Genomic DNA, 18,767 nt, shown 5'->3' with positions numbered 1-18,767 from the left:
ATCACAAGCATGTTCCTTCTACTTTTAAATAATTCTGATTTCATCCTTTGTTACTGATAACGGATGCTAGGCAGAAAGAGAAAGAAAGGATCCTCTGCAGCATCTACTTCCAGGAACCATTTCAGACATAAGAACATGTTAGCTGCCTCTGATAAAAATGGCCTGGTCAGTGGTCAATAATTGCCTGATAGATAAGGAATTTAAAACATTTGTTCGTTTGAGACAGGGTCTCACTATGTAGCTCTGGCTGGTCTGGAACTCATGATATAGACCAGGCTGTACTTAAACTCAGAGACTATAATAGAAAAATCTCTAAGGTATTTGTCATTAATTTTCAAGCACTGGCTTTCTATGTTTATAAAAAAAAATCAACTAGCACTGGCCTTTCAATGAGGGATAACAGTCCATAAGCTGCTTGTAATGAATTGCAATGTTAAAGATGAACCAGTGACAGACAGGGGCTCTAAACTGTTCCAAAGCTAATGAAATCAAAATGTAATCAGACAGCAATAGATATTAGTTATTGCTTCTTTGGCCCAAACTAACAAAACTAGAAGGTAAACTGGCAAAATACATGTAGTTATTATTTTTTTTTCTTCTTTTTTACAAACTCAGCACATTTTATTATAGGCAATCGAGGATGTCCACAGTATACACACACACTCCCAACACTAGGCTTCCATTTTTAGTACCAGAAGAAACCTTATCCTACCTATGGACAAAGGCAAAAAAGTCTGGCCTCCAGGCTATAGAAACAGCAGTGAAAACAGTTCAAGCAGGTTCTGGTAAAAAAGGAGACTTTCTTGGGCTGCCTTTCGGCCCTGAGTATATCCACCAGCTCAGGACAAAGTAGCATAAATTTGTCTTTAAGTATTCTCAGTTCCTCATAGCATTCCAGAGGTGCGGGGTACTTCTCATGGGTCAGCTTGCTCAGCTTGGCTGTGTGACGTAGAAGGTTCTTCAGGACAAGCAGAGAGATGTTATTATTACAAAAATTGACCATAGTAAGCTGGGAGCATTGGCTCAGGGAAGGCAAGATAGCATTGAAATGACAGTCCCTCATCTGACACTCCTCCAATTCCAGGGTTTGCAGGGTACTCGAGATTCTCTCAAGGAGAAGCCCAAGAAGCTTAGGGCATGAATCAGGTAGCTCTACACCTATTAGGTACAGATGTTTGAGCTCCTGGATGTTCAGGCACTGGCTCAGGTAGTCCAAGTCTGAATGGGAGAGCCAGGAGCTACTGATTGACAGGCTCGTCATGGGGGTCTTCAGGCACCTGAGTCACTTTTCAAGGCAGCCTGTTAAAAAGTAGATATTAGATAAAGACAGATTCTGGAGACAAGGGAATTTGGAGATCAGAGAAAGCAACATGCTTATCCATTCTTGCTCTGCAGAAGCAGCAGATCTTAAGGGCTCCCGAATTCCCCTTAGCTTAAGGGTATGAAGATTTCTCATCTGCTCCAAGTAAGGAAAAAGCTGTACTATGAATTCAAGTGACCACTGGGTCAGTTCCAGCTTCAGGATACAGTCTAGATGTATCAATTTGAAGATCTGTACAGCAGCGAAGACCGGTGAATCCCAAATCTTCAGCTTTCTACAGCATACATGAATGGAATCTTTTCGCTGCTGGGCCCACTGTAACAAGTACCAGGCACATTGATTGAACCTGGTCTTTATGAGTTCAAGATCAGTTACTACCTTAAAATGTTTCTTGATGCCAGAGTTAGGACAGATCTCCACTAGTTGCTCCTGACCCTCGGCTTGTGGTGAGCAGTCACCTTCATGGGTTCCTGCCCTAATGCTCCAGAAGTCATAGTCCACATCTGTCAAATCAAGCACTCTGAGTTTTGACCTCCTGGGATGAACCTTGTCTGTAATCAGCACATCTAGTCCATCAAGCAGAGCTCGTAGTTATTATTTTAGAAATATCGTGAATTCTAGGTCACCCAAACCAACTCTTAGCTGACTGTAAGGTTAACTCAAGTGATATTAAGGTTAAGCATTTTCTCCATTGTTGGCCCCAAAGGGTAGAGCTCTGCCTTCATGCCCAAGACCCATGTCACTTTGAAAAGATGACAATTTTGTGCCCCTTCAATAAAAACTACAAAGAACAAAGGGTTGCTGGGCAGTTTGGCCCTTAAACCTGCTGCCTTGGTTTCCATGTATTTAAAAACACATTAGAGACTGGTAAAGGAAATGGATTTATTAAATGTTTGAGCAAATCCCATAGCAAGACAGACTCCTAGTTTCCTTCCACCCTTCCTGTAGTATCACTGTAGTTTTGTAGAAGAAATGAAAGAAAAGCCAGAAGCTATGCATGTGTTAACCGAGATAAGCTGTCAAAACTATAGGAAATCTCTTCCCCAAAGGCAGATTCCTTCTCTGGTGTTTGCACATCAGTGCCTTTTGGTTTTTCCCCTCTCTCAGCATGGGGTTCTTGGGGGTCCATTGTTTTAGGATCCTTGTTTTCAAAGCAGAAGGGAAGGGCATAAATCTCTAACATGTTCTCTTACTGGGGTTTCAACCTAGGGTAATGTTGTACATGACCCTGGTCGCTCTCTTTGTTCTCTGTAGTGTGTTCCCCTTGTGCTCTGTTGAAAGTGTAGCTTTCTCCTTTCCCTCTTTCAGTCTCCTGTCAGCTGCTGAGATCTCCAGCTTGTTTGCTGTGTTTTTTTCTCAGACTCCAATAAATTGTCCTTGAGCTCTTTCTGTGTCTTTTTTTTTTTTTTTTTTTTTTTTTTTTGGTTTTTCGAGACAGGGTTTCTCTGTGTAGCTTTGCGCCTTTCCTGGAGCTCACTTGGTAGCCCAGGCTGGCTTTCTGTGTCTTTTAAAATTCTTTTATTTATGAGATCACGAACCTACAAAAGGGAACACTGTACCACCCATCCCCATGACGTTACTGCCCTTGCCCAGTGGCTTTCTGCAGTTGCTACTTACCTGATATCCTAAATGTTCTCATATGTTTGTGTGGCTAACAATTTCATAGCCAGTAAATTATTTGAAGTAGGTTTTCTGTGTTAAAACAACTGATATGTTTCCTGCTTGAGCTCTAATTGATGCAGAAGGTTTTCAGCTTTATTAATTATTGGACTTTTCCTGCCTTAAGTTGTATACATTACAATGTAAAGGGCAGTATGAGAAAGTTTCCACTTTCCACAGCCATCATTACTTATTATCAGTTCTCTAAATTTTTAACAAGTTTGTTCATTTACATGTCTATGTATAAACGTGCATAGATTTTCAAAATAGAATGATGTAATATGGTATCTGTGTGCACAAACCATTTTTAAAATTGTGTGTGTGTGTGTGTGTGTGTGTGTGTGTGTGTGTGTGTGTGTGTGTGTGATTATGGGTGAGTGGGTACATGTGCTATAAAACTCACATGGAGATCAGGACAACTTTGTAGAGTCTGTTTTCTTCTTCCACTTGTATGTGGATTCTGGGAATTAGACTCAGGCTTCCAGGCTTGTACAGCAAATACTTTTACCTGCTGATCCACCTCACTGACCCATAAAACCATTTTTATGTGAACAATATTCCTTTGGTTTTACATACATAATCACCATCTTAATTCTCTTCATTATTTTCTACATTTAACCCAGGATCATTTTCCTCTTGAAAAATTATTATGCAGACTTTACTCTCATACTGTCATGAGTGCTACACCAGAAACATAGACATATTTGTCTTTCTCCCCTGCCAGAATTTGAGTAATAAATTTACAAGTTATATATATATATATATATATATATATATATATATATATATGCTTGCTAGAGAGTCTGAATTTTGTTTTTTATTTATTTATTTATTTATTTATTTATTTATTTATTATTTATTTATTTATTTTCTTTTGAGGCAGGGTTTCTCTGTGAAGCGTTGGATGTCCTGGAACTCATTTTGTAGACCAGACTGGCCTTGAACTCTCAGAGATCTCTGTGAGTTCCTCCAAGTGCTAGGATTAAAGGTATGTGCCACAACCACCCAGCCAAACATAACTTCTTTACTCTGATTTTAGTTACTAATGTTAACTCTTTTTATTTATTTATTTATTTATTTATTTATTTATTTATTTATTTATTTTGGTTTTTCAAGACAGGGTTTCTCTTTGTAGCTTTGGAGCCTGTCCTGGAACTCGCTCTGTAGCCCAGGCTGGGCTCAAACTCACAGAGATCTGCCTGCCTCTGCCTCCCGAGTGCTGGGATTAAAGGCGTGCGCCACCACCACCCGGCCAATGTTAACTCTTTTTTTTTTTTTTAATTTTATTTTTTTTATTATGTATACAGTGTTCTGCCTGCAGGCCAGAAGAGGGCACCAGATCTCATTACTGATGGCTGTGAGCCACCATGTGGTTGCTGGGAACCGAACTCAGGACCTCTGGAAGAGCAGCCAGTGCTCCCAACCTCTGAGCCTTCTTTCCAGCCCCTAATGTTAACTCTTAAAGCATACAATAAATGGATGGATGGATGGATGGATGGATTAGATAGATAGTGTATAGGTTACAGAGTGACTATAGATATGTTGAAAGAAAGATTGATTGATGGATTTTGTGTGTGTGGTTGTAATAAGTCTCTTAACACTTGTTTTAAAGTCTCATAAGTTAGCCAAATATACATTTAAGATGGCATATTTTTGCTGCATATGGAAATTTAGTTGTCCAAAATCCTAGTGGAACAAAATTATGTCAGGTGGGCTCAATGGTCCGCATCCATAATAACTGGATGTCATAATCATGATTTCTTTCCTTTTTTTTTTGTTATGTTTTTTCAAGATAGGGTTTCTCTGTGTAACAGCTCTGGCTGTCCTAGAATTTGCTTTGTAGACCAGGTTGGCCTGGAACTCACAGAGATCTGCCTATCTCTGCCTCCCGAATGCTGGGATTACAGGCTTGTACCACCACTGCCTGGCTAATCATGATTTCTGATCTTGACACAGCATTAGGTGTTGAGTAATGCAGGTTTTGCTAGGTATGGGCATAATCTTTAATTTTTTCTGCCTGTTCCTGCTCTTTTCCTCAGAGGATGTCCTGTGACTTCCTTATAATTTTATATATAGGTCTTAGTATGATAGTTCAATGAGCTATGTGTTCTTTTCACTTCTCAAATAGAAATAGTCCTATGAATTTTGGTGCTTTCTGTTTAGATACAGGAGTCCTGATTGTTCCAGTTTTGTCTTTTGCTATCCTTGGTATCTGTCTGTCACATACCACTTCCAAATGTCAAGAAGTATCTAGTTCACTTTTCTTTTTATTCCAAATATTTTCATATTATCTTCTCATATTATATCCCAATCTAGATCTGTCCATTTCAGTATCCCCAAACCTCATGAGGCTTCTTACATTCCAGCTTGCTGCTATTGAGTCCTATAGGGACAGGACTCTTTATGAGCAGTTAGTTGTGAGCCTTAGTAGCTACCTCATGGTTTAAATTTGGATTTTCTTCAAAGGAAGTAATCTGATTAATTAAAATTTGTTTTTTTTTTTCAAGACAGGGTTTCTCTGTATAGCTTTGTGCCTTTCCTGGGACTCACTCTGTAGCCCAGGCTGGCCTCAAACCCACAGAGATCTGCCTGCCTCTGCCTCCCGAGTGCTGGGATTAAAGGTGTGCACCACTACCACCCAGCTTAAAATTTGTTTTAGATTTTATGTGTATCAGTGTTTTGCTTGCATGTGTGCCTATGTATCACATGAGTGCATGCTACTTACAGAGGCCAGAAGAAGGCATCACATCCCTTTGGACTAGAGTTACAGACAGTTGTGAGCTACTATGTGAGTGCAAGGGATTGAACTTGGGTCCTCTGGAAGAACAACTAGTACTCTTAAGCACTGAGACATCTCTCTACCCCTGATTTGGTCCATTTTAGAGATATATGTTCTTTTTTTTTAGGTTCTAGGATTTATTCTAACTCCTGCCACAATTGGTTTGACTTTTTAAAAAATAATAAGTATCAGCCACAATCAGAAAAATTCCAGGGGAGACTAGGGTACCAGACAGTGTACTACAACCCTAGCTCTGTTGTTTCCTTAACCCTCTGGGGTCTCTAACCCAAATCAATCCAACCAGTCCTGGGTACTAGCTACCCAATGTAGGAGTGGCTCCTCCTGGGAACAGAGGGGACAATGTATAGCAAGTGCCAGAAAACTTGGCTCAGGGTCAACCCCGTTCCTGTCAGTCAGCTGTACTCCAGCCCATGCCCAGGTCCTCCAGCTCAGTTCCAAGGCATACCACTTGCTTGGGAGGTGGGACAGTACACCTCTTCAGGATGTAAGCCAGGTAGGTGGGTGCCCTGGCATGACAGTCCCACAGAGGGCAACCACACTCCTCCAACCTCTGCTGACAACCTAGGGCAGAGACTACCTTCTCATCCCACCCTACTCCTAGCAAAGGGAGAGAGGCACAAGATTAGGGGTTTTCCTCAGAGCCCAAAACCATAAGTACAGAATAAATAACTTAAAAAGCGGCAAGGGAGGGGAACAGGGCAGGCTTTAGAGGCGGGAGCGCTGAGAGGAACCAAAGCTGGTCAAGGTGAAGGGGTGGTAAGCAGCAGCTGGGAACTCAGGCTGCCCCAGCAGGGCAGGGCTGGGGGCAGGGTGGGGGGGAGAACAGGGGGCCACCCCAGGAGGGTGAGGCTGGGCCCCTTCCTGGGGCAGGGAATGAGGTAAGAAACATTTCAAATAAAGCAGCACCGTCCCTCTCACCTGGGCTGTCCTCACAGCCCTGGGGCAGGGAGGGCAGGGGACCACTCTGATACAGGCTCCCTCTTCCTACCCCCCCTTCCCATTCCTTGAAGCTGTAGAGGATAGAGGCCCTTTCCTGACCCCCAACAACAAAAGAACAGGTCCTGCAGCCAAGGAGGCCCATGGGGACTGAGGGGAAGGGCTACCCCTGTGAGGCAGTTCTGGACGCCCACCTCAGCAGACAGCACTCAGCCTGCTGACCCTGGGGACTGGGGACATCTGATAGGACTCTGCACACAGACAGGACACACCAGCCCTGCCCCTCAGCTCCAAGCACTGGACCATTCACAGTGCTGAAAGCAGCCAGGGGAGGCCCCTTCTGGCTTTAGCTTCCGAACAAAAGCCACCTGGGTAGCCACAATGCCCCTCGGCAGGACTCAGTCCAGTTCCTGGGGTGGGGAGTAGGCAGTGTCCTGACACAGTGCCCAGGTCAGGCCCCCAGCCTCACTTGACATCCAGTAACTCACTCAATAAACAGGAAAAACACCTCCCCATCAAACTTATGTCCAAGGCATAATTTGTCCAGGTCTGTGTTCTGAATGCTGAGGGGTCATGCTTCATTGCAGAGGACCCTGACGCCCCCCAGGGGCACATAACTGGATCCTCTGCCTGCCTGGCCTACCAAGCTTCCCAAGCCCAAACCCCCAGCAGCTGTCCATATGCCAGGCTATGCTGCCTGGGTGAGGGTTGGGAGAGAGGGCTCTCTCAGTGTGGTAGTTTCAATGTAATTGCCCCCCATAATCTCATAGGGAGTGGCACTATTAGGAGGTGTGGCTTTGTTGGAGTGGGTATGGCCTTGTTGGAGAAAGTGTGTCACTGGGGTCGAGCTTTGAGGGTTCCTATGCTCAGGATAGTGTCTCAGTCAACTTCCTGTTGCCTTCAAGATATAAGCCTCTAAGATAACTACTCTAGCACCACATCTGCCTACATGCTGCCATGCTCCTCATCATGATGATAATGGACTGAACCCCTGAACTGTAAGCAAGCCACTCAAATTAAATACTTTCCATTATAAGAGTTGCTGTGGTCATAGTGTCATTTCACAGCAATAGAAACTCTAAGACACTCAGCCAAAGACTTAACTGCATTGTGAGTAGGCTCCACAGCTCTTCTGGCCCCAAGGTCTTGTAGGTGATCCAAGTTGAGTTGCTGTACTTAAAAGGATCCAAGTTGCTAAGTTCCCCTGAAGGAGAAAAAGAAGGGGAAGGGTGTTTGATGCAGAAGTACAGAGAACCCAGTTTTGTGTTTTAAAGACTTGATCTTTGAAGGGAATTAGGGTTCTTGTCTGATCTTCTCTCCTTGGCTTTCTTCTCTGAGTTATAGGACTAGCCATTGTCATTGATGTTATCATTGTCTTCTTGGTCACTCTCAGATGTGTTTATATTGTTGCTATTGGCAATCTGACGGTTGGCGTTTTGGTTGCTGTCATGACCGGTTCGTTCCCAGGCACTTCTCCAGGTGTGTGTGGGGTGGGGGCAAATCGGGAAGCAGCAATACTGGGGCTGCAATTGGGGCAAACACACTCCTTGCTCTTTTACTGCTTGAAAACCTGTCCAAAATGTCTAAACGAGGCTGGTCCATGATCTCAAAATCCTTCATGCTCTCAGGATCCATATCATCCAGAAAGAAGTAGTCACATTTGACAACCCAGTGTGCCTCAAAGCAGAATCCTAAACAAGAATCCTCAACCAGGTCTGCATATTATCTCCTGAGCCTCTAGTTTGTTGTTATCTAGGCCAGACAAAGACATTTCCTTAGTTTTCATTTGTAAACTCTTCTGGAGACCGTCTCTGACTGCTCACATCACAGCCAACTGCAACAGAGCACAGCCCGCTGCAATAGGCTCACTCGGAGCCGCACTGGGGCTCAGCGATGAGTCCTCTGGCTGTGGTGGTGGCTGTGGCTGCTGCTCCGGAGCCCCATGTCTGTAAGTCCATCTTCGCCTCTCCCCGGGCCCAAGGGGTGGGGGTCAGGCTACCACCCCTCACTTCCTGCCTTGCCTCCTAAGTGGGCGGCCATGGCTCCTTTTCTTTCTTTCTCGTTCCATCGACGCCCTTTCTCACCTCACCCCGACCCTTATATCTATATATTCATTAAGGCTGTTGTGTTTGCTACTCCATTCTACAGGTATACTAGCTAACAACTGAAGGTTGTTGCTGCTTGAAGTTTGTTCTCAGGTTTTATAATTTTGAGCTAGTATATTCCAAGTCCTCTCCTATGTTTTGAGATGCTCCTTGTCCCTGGTTATAATCTGTCACTCGCTTCCTGATTATAACTGACCTTGCCACATGGATCCTACACCAAGGATCATTAAAATTTAATGGATCTTCAGGATGGGATGGTCCCAGGCAATCATCATTACATTGTTTGTGCTACCAGTCATGATAGTATCTGCAGAGTTATATCACTAAATGCTTTAATGCTGTTTGCCCGTGTGACTATCCTGAGCAATTTAATTTTTGTTTGTTTTGTTGAGAAATGTGGTGTCTGTGGGCCATATGGCAACCTTCAGCTTTTCTGGCTGGCTACTGGTCTCATATTTTTGACCTGTTGAGTTGCCCCACAGTGTTTGCACCCTACATGTCATGCCACTGCTATTTGTCCACTGTGCTTTCAGTATAGCACATTGGCTCCAAGTATGCTGCTCTCCAGTTACCTAAATCCCTACCCATTAACCATAGAGACAGTGTCATTGGCTTGTTTAGGCCCCAGTAGAATCTACTTACCCACATTAGTTTCCATTATGGTTGCTGCTGATCCTCCATTAGCAAACTGTACAGTTGGGGTTCTGTGTTTAAATTATTACATTTATTTATTTATTTATTTATTTGTTTATTTATTTAGTGTGCACTTAAGTGCATGTGCCAGAACATTTGTGGAGGTCAAAGGACAATTTTGGGGAATCAGATCTCCTGCCACCTAGGTCCTGGGGATTGAGCATAGGTTGTCAGGGTAAAGCATCTTCATCCACTGAGCCATCTTTTTTGCCCTGCCTTTTTTTTTTAATTTTTAGTTTCATATAGCCCATGCTGGGCCTGAACTTACTGTATAGTTGAGGTCCTTCTTCCTTTACTTCCCAAATTCTGGAATTACAGGTGTGTGCCACCATGCCTTGAAACTGTAGGGTGTTTTCAACATCCCAAAGGCCCCCACAATGTGTTATATTTATTTACTGTGTTGGGGAGTATAAGCCACAACACACATGGGATGTTTGGGGACAACAAGCTTGTTCTCCCCTCCCAGGGATTGAACTCAGGCTTGGCAGGCTTGGCAACAAGCACCTTTATCTTATGAGCCATATTGTTGCTGGCTCCCCAACTTTCTTTTTTGAGATAGGGTCTCCTGTTGCCTAGGCTGGCCTCAAACTTGCTGAGGACAACCTTGAACTCCTGTTCTTCTTACCTCTACTCCATAATTTCTGGGATTACAGGCATGTGCCACCACACCCAGTTTTCATGTGCTTCTGGAGATCAAACTCAAGCCTTTGTGCACACTCGGCTATAGCACTCTCCCAACGGAGCTTTACCCCCACGTTCAAAGCAGAGATTTTGACCTCTACAAGCGCCTAACCCAGTAGCAGAGTCCACATTAGCCTCACCTTGCTCATCACCTAATAGCTATGAATTATAGGGTCTTTAACTCTTACAAGCCCAATTACAAATGTAGTAGTGCCCTAGCACTGAGCATGCTCTGTACTTCACAGCCTACCACTGCCTATTAGGCTCAACATGTCAGCTGCCTCATATTTCTTAGTTAAAATATCTGTCTCATGTTTCTTTCCTTCCTTCTTTTTTCTTTTCCTTCCTTCCTTCCTTCCTTCCTTCCTTCCTTCCTTCCTTCCTTCCTTCCTTCCTTCCTTCCTTCCTTCCTTCTTTCCTTCCTTCCCTCCTTCCTTCTTTCGTTTTTTGGTTTTTTGAGACAGGGTTACTCTGTAGCCCTGGCTGCCTATAGACAATGTTGCCCCTGCCTCCTGAGTGCTGAAATTAAAGTGGGATTAAAGGAGTGTGCCACCATCTCCTGTCCCCCCCCCCCCCCCCCCCCCCCCCCCCCCCCCCGCCTTTCTCTCTGAGACAGGGTTTCTCTGTGTAGCCTTGTCTGTTCTGGACCTAGCTCAGTAGACCAGGCTGGCCTTAACTCAGAGATCGGTATGCCTCTGCTTCCCAAGTACTGGGATTAAAGGCAAGCGCCACCACTGCCCAACTTTCATGTTTCTTAATTAAAACATCTTCCATTGTATATTAGTGTTTCTGCTATGTCTGCTAAACTTATATATAGGTACAGTGTTTGATCTTCATGAAAACTTAGCCCAGTGTCTACCTACTCCACATTAACCTTTAATCTTTCTTTGCTAGTTAGCTATTAGCTACTACTAAATGTAGTTTGTCTTAGGACCGAGGAGATAGCTCCATTGGTTAAATGATTGCCTCAAAAGCATGAGGAGGACCTGAGTTTGATCCCTAACACTCATATAAAAGACCAGCATGGTGGTGTGTACTTGTAATATTAATGCTGGGTTTGATCCCTAAGACCCACATGGTAGGAGAGAACCAACTCATGCAAATTGTACTTTGAGCTCCATAGATGCACCATGGCACAGGTGCACTCATTAACAAGCAACACACACACACACACACACACACACACACACACACACACACACACACTAAAATTTTTTTTAAATCGAGGACTGATATTACAGAGCTTTTCTCCAATGACTTATGGAAGCAGATGCACAGATCTACAACCAAACACCAGGTAGAGCTCCAGGAGTCCAGTCAAAGAGAGAGAAGAGAAATTCTATGAGCAAGGGGCATCAGGATCATGATGGGAAAACCTGCAGAGATGACCAAACCAAACTAGTGGGAACTCATGAAAGTTGGATCAATGGCTGTGGAGCCTGCATGTAACTGGACTAGGCCCTCTTCATGGAGAGACAGTTGTGTAGCTTGATCTGCTTGGAGGGCCTTCTGGCAGTAGGATCAGAATCCATCCCTGGTGTGTGAGAAGGTTTTCTGGAGCCCACTACCTATGATGGGACGCCTTGCTGCAGCCTTGAGGCAGGGAGAAGGGCTTGGACTTGCCTCTACTGGATGTGCCTCCCCATGGGAGGCTCTTGCCTTCTTGTGGGGGGAGTGGTGGGTGGTCTGGGAGGGGGAGGCTGAGGGGGTGGGAGGAGGGGAGAGGGGGATCTTTGATTGGTATGTAAAATGAATGAAAACATTTTCTTAATAAAAAAAATTGAGGACTGACATCAGAGGTTGACCTCTGGCCTCCATACACATGCTCACCTAGACACATGCTGCACACATACACATAAAACAGTCTTTATCACACTATTAGCCCTTTTACCCATCTATCTCTGCATATGCTGATGTTTAGTTGTCCCCTAGAGCAGTGTACTAACCTCAGGAACTCCAGCCTTTATTAGACCTCACCATGGTAAAAACAAAATAAAACAATAACAACAACAACTCGTCATTTTAAATGATGTCACATTAGCCACCTCAGCATGATGCTTTTGACTCTCATGAGTCCTCATAGAGATGTTTGCTGATGCTTGATCAGCTCCATCACTCTGTTGAACCCTCTCTAGTCATCAGAAGAGTGACTGGTCTCTATGATGATGCCTAGATTCTGATGGTCCTATACTGGGATTATGGTATTCCTGATTTTTGCTTGTCTTTGTTTGGGGGATTTTTTTTTTTGTTTTGTGTTTTGGTTGTCCTTTTAATGCCTGGTTGTTTTGTAGTCCTACTCCCTATCTTTCATATACAATGACTATTATGGCCTCTTTAGAAGTTTCACGATCTTAAAAAATGTGTGTGTGTGTGTGTGTGTGTGTGTGTGTGTGTGTGTGTGTGACATGAAAGCAGGAGGGGGACTATTTGAGGGAAGAAAGGGGACCAGACAGCGCAGAGGGAAGGTGCTTTGGAGGTAACATGAACAAAATGGTATTTATGTATGAAAATTCCATAAAACCCCAATATTTTATATGTTCTTTAAAGCAATGATAATAAAAAAGAATATCACTGCATCTTATTACAAATCAGAAAGACTCCAAATTAAATGGAAAATACAATACATGTGGACACCAAAATTATTTAGAATTATTTTTAAATGTGGAAACATACATTATAAAATTGTCCCAGGGTGCAAATATGAACAAACTTGAAATAAATGATAAAAAGTTTCAACAAAGAAGGCATCAGCAAACATAAGATACAAATTTTAAGAAACAAGGGAAATTTGGAAATGAAAAATATAATGACCTTCCAAACAAATGTAGTCAGGATACTTAAGAGCACTAAGCAAAAGGTTGATGTGGAGATCAGTGTGAAACAACATAGAACTGAATCTCAAAGGAAAACAGGGCCTGGAAAGATTGATCAGGGGTTGAAAAGACTGATTGTTCTTCCACAGGACCTGGGTTTGATCCCCAGCATTCACATAGTGGCTCACAACTCTAAGTGAGGGCCACAGTAAAGAAACCACTAAAATGGCCACTCTGTAAGTGGAAAAGGAAAAGTTTATCTCAAACTTCCAAGGGTATGTGGGGTGGTATAGAGAGATGGGAGTTATGGAAAAATCATTCGGGTTATAAGAAGGATGAGTAGCTGAGGGGTGGGGCAAGTCCGTGAATTGGAGCTGCCTGGGAGATTATTAGGGTACAGGAGGAGATGTGAAGAGCCAGGATGCTGAAGTAGTCTTTGAGATGTGTGAATGTGTGTGAATAGGGACCAGAGGCTAGCTAGCATCAGCTTTGATATGCACCATAGGTACATGTCAATAGGGAGCAAGAAGCCTCATCTAAGGGAACAGAGGGAAGTGACTCTTCCTGACAGACAGAAACCTGACTCACAGGTTCCCAAGGAATGCAGAAAGTATCTGCCAGCAATCCTATAATCAGCCTGGTGTGAGCTGAGCAGACTGTCATTTTGGACCTAGTTAGTGGACCTGTCCTTTTGGGTTGCTTGGGATTTTCATTCAGATCTAACAACAACCTGTAACTCCGGTCCCAGGGTTGCTCTGATGGCCTCAGCAAGCACCCACCAGGCACACATGTGATGCACAGACACATATGCAGACCAAATATCCATACACATACAAAATATAAAAGGCAAGATGTAGTGGGTAGCCATTCCAGCTTGGTTCTGGAAGTTCCAACCCCCATTGAGACTCTGGCAACTGTCACGCCTACGAGGCGGGGCGAGGGGAGGCGCCAGGGGACCCGAGAGCTGGATGGGTCAGCGCTCTCGCTGGGCGCTCTCTTGGTGCCGGGACGCTGACCGGTGCAGATTGACTGTGCAGAGCTCCGGAGAACACCGCTGGATTGCATTACACCTTCCCCAGACCCTGCGACTTACCCATTACTTAATTTGTGAGTTACGCCATTAAATAAATATCCTTTTAACTACGTGGAGTGGCCAAAATAATTTCTCCAATAGCAAGAAATAATTGATTTTAGAAAAAGAAAATCGAGCACATACTTAGAGGACAAGAGTTCAGATCCCTCCATGGACATATGTGATAAAAATTAAAACAAATTTTAAAAAACAACACAAAACTGGATCAGGAAGTGGTGGCACACATCTTTGATCCCAACATTTAGGAGGCAGAGGCAGGTGGATCTCTGTGAATTCAAGGCCAGCCTAGTCTACAGAACTAGTTTCAGGACAGCCAGGACTGCTACACAGAGAAACCCTGTCTCAAAAAAAAACCAAACCAAACCAAACCAAACCACCAAACCAAACCAAACCAAACCAAACCAAACCAAACCAAACCAAACCAAACCAAACCAAAGCAACCAAACAAAAACAAAAACCCCCACAAAACCAAGAACCCAAAGGCTGTAAGTCATGGAACACTGAAAGATGGGCTTCCTTCCCCTTCTCTTCCCTTTCTTCATGTCCTCCACTTTCCCTTTTCTTTCATTCTCTTTCCTTCCAGTCCTGTCCTATAGCTTCCAACCCTGTCTTTCCTTCCCTTCCCTCCTTCCCTCTTTCCTCCCCTTTCTCCCACATCCTTCTCTTTCTCTATTTCTTTGCCTTCCTTGTCTGCCCCATTTCCTTTCTTGCACTTCACCTTTTCTGGTTCCCACATTTCTCTTCCATTCCTGTTCTTGCCTTTCATTCCATTTCCTTTACTAACTTTCCACTTCCTTGGATGCTAACCTTGCCCTTCCCTGATTCCTTGGCCTCCCCCTTCCCTTCCTGTCTTTTTTCCTTCTTCCAAACCCTTCATTTTATCTTGCTTCCAATTTACTCACTTTATTTGCCTTTATATCCTTTACTTAGTTTTAATATCCTTCTATATTTTCATTCTGTTCTACCTTCCATTCATTTCAGTTATCCCTCTTCCCTTGTTTCCATTCATTTCCCTTTCACTTCTATCCTCTATTCTCTTCCTTTCATTCCCCACACTTCTCTTAACTTCCCTTTCCTTCTCTTCCCTTCCACACCACCCCGTTCTCATAAAGTGCACTCCCTCCTCTGTGACCCCTCTCAGTACGCCTTTTTCCTAGGCTTCCTCACACTTTCTTTCCCCAGCCTTCCCTCCACCCTTCTCCCCTCTGTCGCTTCCCTTCATTTACTGACACTTTCAAGTTCTCTTCTAACTTCCTTTCCCTCTTTTCTCGGCCTTTGACTCTTTCCCTGGCATCCTCCTTTTCTTTGTCTTCCCTCCCCATCCTTTTCTTTCTCTTGTCTTCCTTTTCTTTCCTGTACATTCTTCCCACTTCTTCCTTCCCTCATCCCTTCGATGCCCTTCCCTCCCATCCACTTACTTTCTTTGCTTTTATAGCCTTCCCTTTATATTTACTTACTTCTTTTATTTATACTATTTTCCATTATTCCAGTTAACCCTCTTCACTTACCTCCACTTCTAATTCTTTGGTTTTCTTCTCTTCCTCTCTCTACCTCTCTTTTGTTTTTACTCTCCTTTCCATACCTTTTTCTTCCCTTTCCACTTCATCTCTTGCCCCCTCTCCACTGCTCTCCTTTCCTTCCCCCTTTCCAATGCTCCCCTTTCCTGGTTCTTCACTTTCTTTCTTTCCTTAACCATTCTACTTTCCTTTCCATCCCTTTCATTTGCCCACACTCTCTTCACTTACTCCATCTTCTGTTAATGTTCTTCCCTTCTCTTCTTTTCTCTGCCTCCAACTCTCCATCCTTTCCCTTCTCATCCTTTACTTCCTTTCTGTTCTTTCCCTCCACTAACTTCCTTGAACTTTGTAGTCTTTTCTTCCTTCTTGTTTCCTTTCATTCTGTTTTTCCCTTCCACTCATTTGAGTTTGTTCTCTTACCCCCTGTCCTGGGTAGGGTTTTTTTTTTTTTTTTTAAATAAGCTAGAGTCACTTTGGAAGAGGGAACCTAAATTGAAAAAATGCCTGTGGGTAAGCCTGTCTTGCATTTTCTTGATTGATGGTTGATGAGTGAGGGGCCTGTTCACTGTGGGTGGAGCCACTCCTGGGCAGATGGTCCTGGACTGTATAAGAAAGCACACCACAGTAACAAACCCAACTGCAGTTTTATTTTTCTTCAGAAGTAGATTTCCTTCAAACCACATGAGACCTCTGCCACCCACCCACAAAGCAAGCCCTATATTCCTAAGCTGAGGACCCAAGGAGGCAAACTCCAGGGACCCTTCCCTAGACCAGCAGTGTATTCTGGGGGATGCTGAGCAGCTGGAGTTGGGATACCATGGCTCACCTTGAGAAATGGAGGTGGAGTTATGGTCTAGCCAGCACCCCCAATGCTCATGGGAAATATCAGCTCCACGTTGGTTGTTTTCACAAATCTTTCTCAGATCTATTATTTTGGTGACAAAAATGAAGGAGCCTATGATGAGATCCAGCTGTAAGGCATTTTCTCAATTAGCAATCAATGAGCAAGGGCCCAGCCCATGGTGGGCGGTGCTATTCCTTAGCTAGTGGTCCTTGGTTCTATAAGAAAGCAGGCTGAGGAAGTCATAGGGAGCAAGCCAGTAAGCAGCACTCCTCCATGGCCTCTGCATCAGCTCCTGCCTCCAGGTTCCTACCCTGTTTGAGTTCCTGTCCTGACTTCCTTCAATGATGAACAGTGCTGTGGAAGTGTAAGCCAAATAAACCCTTTCCTCTCCCAAGTTGCATTGGTCATTTTGTTTTATCACAGCAATAGTAACCCTAACTAAGACAAGTCCTGAAACTTGTCACTAGGTGAGTCACTAACAGGCCCTCTTCAATATTTTATGATTATAAACAAAGCCTACCACATCCCCTAAGATATAAGGCAACTTATCAATGCTTATTATTGCTTTTCCTCTCTACTGGATTTTGTTTTTGTTTTTGTTTTTTTTTGAGACAGGGTTTCTCTGTGTAGCTTTGGTGCCTGTTCTGGATCTTGCTCTGTAGCCCAGGCTGGCCTTGAACTCACAGAGATCTGCCTGGCTCTGCCTCCCAGTGCTGGGATTAAAGGCGTGCACCACCACTGCCCGGCTCTCTACTGTTTTTTTTCCTCTGGACTGTTGATTAATTCAGCTTTGCAGTCTCAGGGAGCTGTAATGTTACTCTTTTTAAATACTTGGTACTAATATTACTATTATTTTTGGCACTCCAAGTCTGGTCAGCTCTCTCTAGTTTCACTGAGGCTTCATGACCTTCCTTGTGGCTTGGTTTTGAATGGCTTGGTACTAGGTTTGTGGTGATATTTGGAGGAGGTGGAACCTTTAGGAGGTAGGGACTAGTAGAAAGAATTTGGACCATTGTGAGCATGCCTTTGAAGGAAATATTGAGTCCCCAGCTCCATTATTCTCTTTGCTTCATGGCTGCCATGAGGTCAGTAGCCTCCTTCATATACTCATGTCACAGTAGTGTACTGCTTCACCACAGGTCTAAACACAGGGCAAACAACCATGGTTGGAAACCATGAGCCAAAATAAAGCTTTCTTCCTGATGCTGTTGTCATGGTGATGGGAAGCTAACAACTTTCATGCCATTGAACAGAGAATGGAAGGCAGTTTCAGGTTTAAATGTCAATTCTTACTAATGCTTTTTAGTTTTCCCATCAATAAACACTTTCCAATTAGTTGTGCCTTTGGTGAATTTCCAGTGTTCTAAAATGCTTGTTTTGAACAAATGTTTATATAGTTTATATAGTCTTAGGAGGAAAGGATTTGATGAGGTCATAATTCCACCATTCTAGAAATTCTATTTCTGGACAAGTGACTTTTTTGTTTTGTTTGTTTGTTTCCCAACACCCTTTATTTCCTACTCTCTACCTTCCAAACTTCCCTTACTTTAAGCCAATTCAAACCTGCTTGAACTACATTTAGGAAATAACATGAAAATAAAGGGAGATAGTTCAATTCATTTATTACCAGCATACATTGCAAATGTATACTTCTATTCCATAAACAGAAAATCTTGAGAAACCAGAGATAACAAAACACCCACATTAAATTGGGGGGAAAAGGATCTTGAAAATAATGATTTTGTTGTACAGCAGTTGAATTTACCCACCAAATGCTTAATGACACAAATATTTCTGCAACTAAAATTAAGGAGTTACAAAAAGTTGGGAATTAATGTTAGATACTAACAATCTTCAAGCTTTGAAGATGTCATTGCATGAAGAAAATTATGGGAAACACTGTTCCCGATAATTATGTACACCATTAGTGTAACATATGGAGATCACTGTCTCCGATATAGACACTGTGGTAAGCAAAAACTGCCTTGTTCTTTATACATTATGGAAGACACTACTCCTGATAATGTGAGTTAAGTTTGTGACAAAGGTACTGGAAATTTTGCAAGATTGAGTTTGAGTTACATCTTGAATAAATTGAGCTGTAAAATTTTGCATATGTAAGTACTACCACAGCCTTTAAATGGCATTTATCTTTAACTTGGCCACAACTCACTGTACCTAGGAGAACTATCTTTTTTTCTGGACAGCTAAAAGTCTGTCTGGATTAGAAATCCCTCTTACATCCAATTCTCTTCTAGTTCTTGTCTTATAACCCGCTAGCTTGTGACTTTCTCCTAAATTGGCA

The 18,767-nt window shown here is 43.2% G+C and overlaps 1 pseudogene; it reads right to left on the bottom strand.

The window, feature by feature from the left end:
- Positions 1 to 6,485: 6,485 nt before the first annotated feature.
- LOC114704198 lies at positions 6,486 to 8,502 on the bottom strand (annotated as a pseudogene).
- Positions 8,503 to 18,767: the final 10,265 nt, after the last annotated feature.

Source organism: Peromyscus leucopus, chromosome X (assembly GCF_004664715.2).
Source record: "Peromyscus leucopus breed LL Stock chromosome X, UCI_PerLeu_2.1, whole genome shotgun sequence".
In the NCBI taxonomy this organism is placed as follows: Eukaryota; Metazoa; Chordata; class Mammalia; order Rodentia; family Cricetidae; genus Peromyscus; species Peromyscus leucopus.
This window is presented reverse-complemented; position numbering and strand designations above follow the sequence as displayed.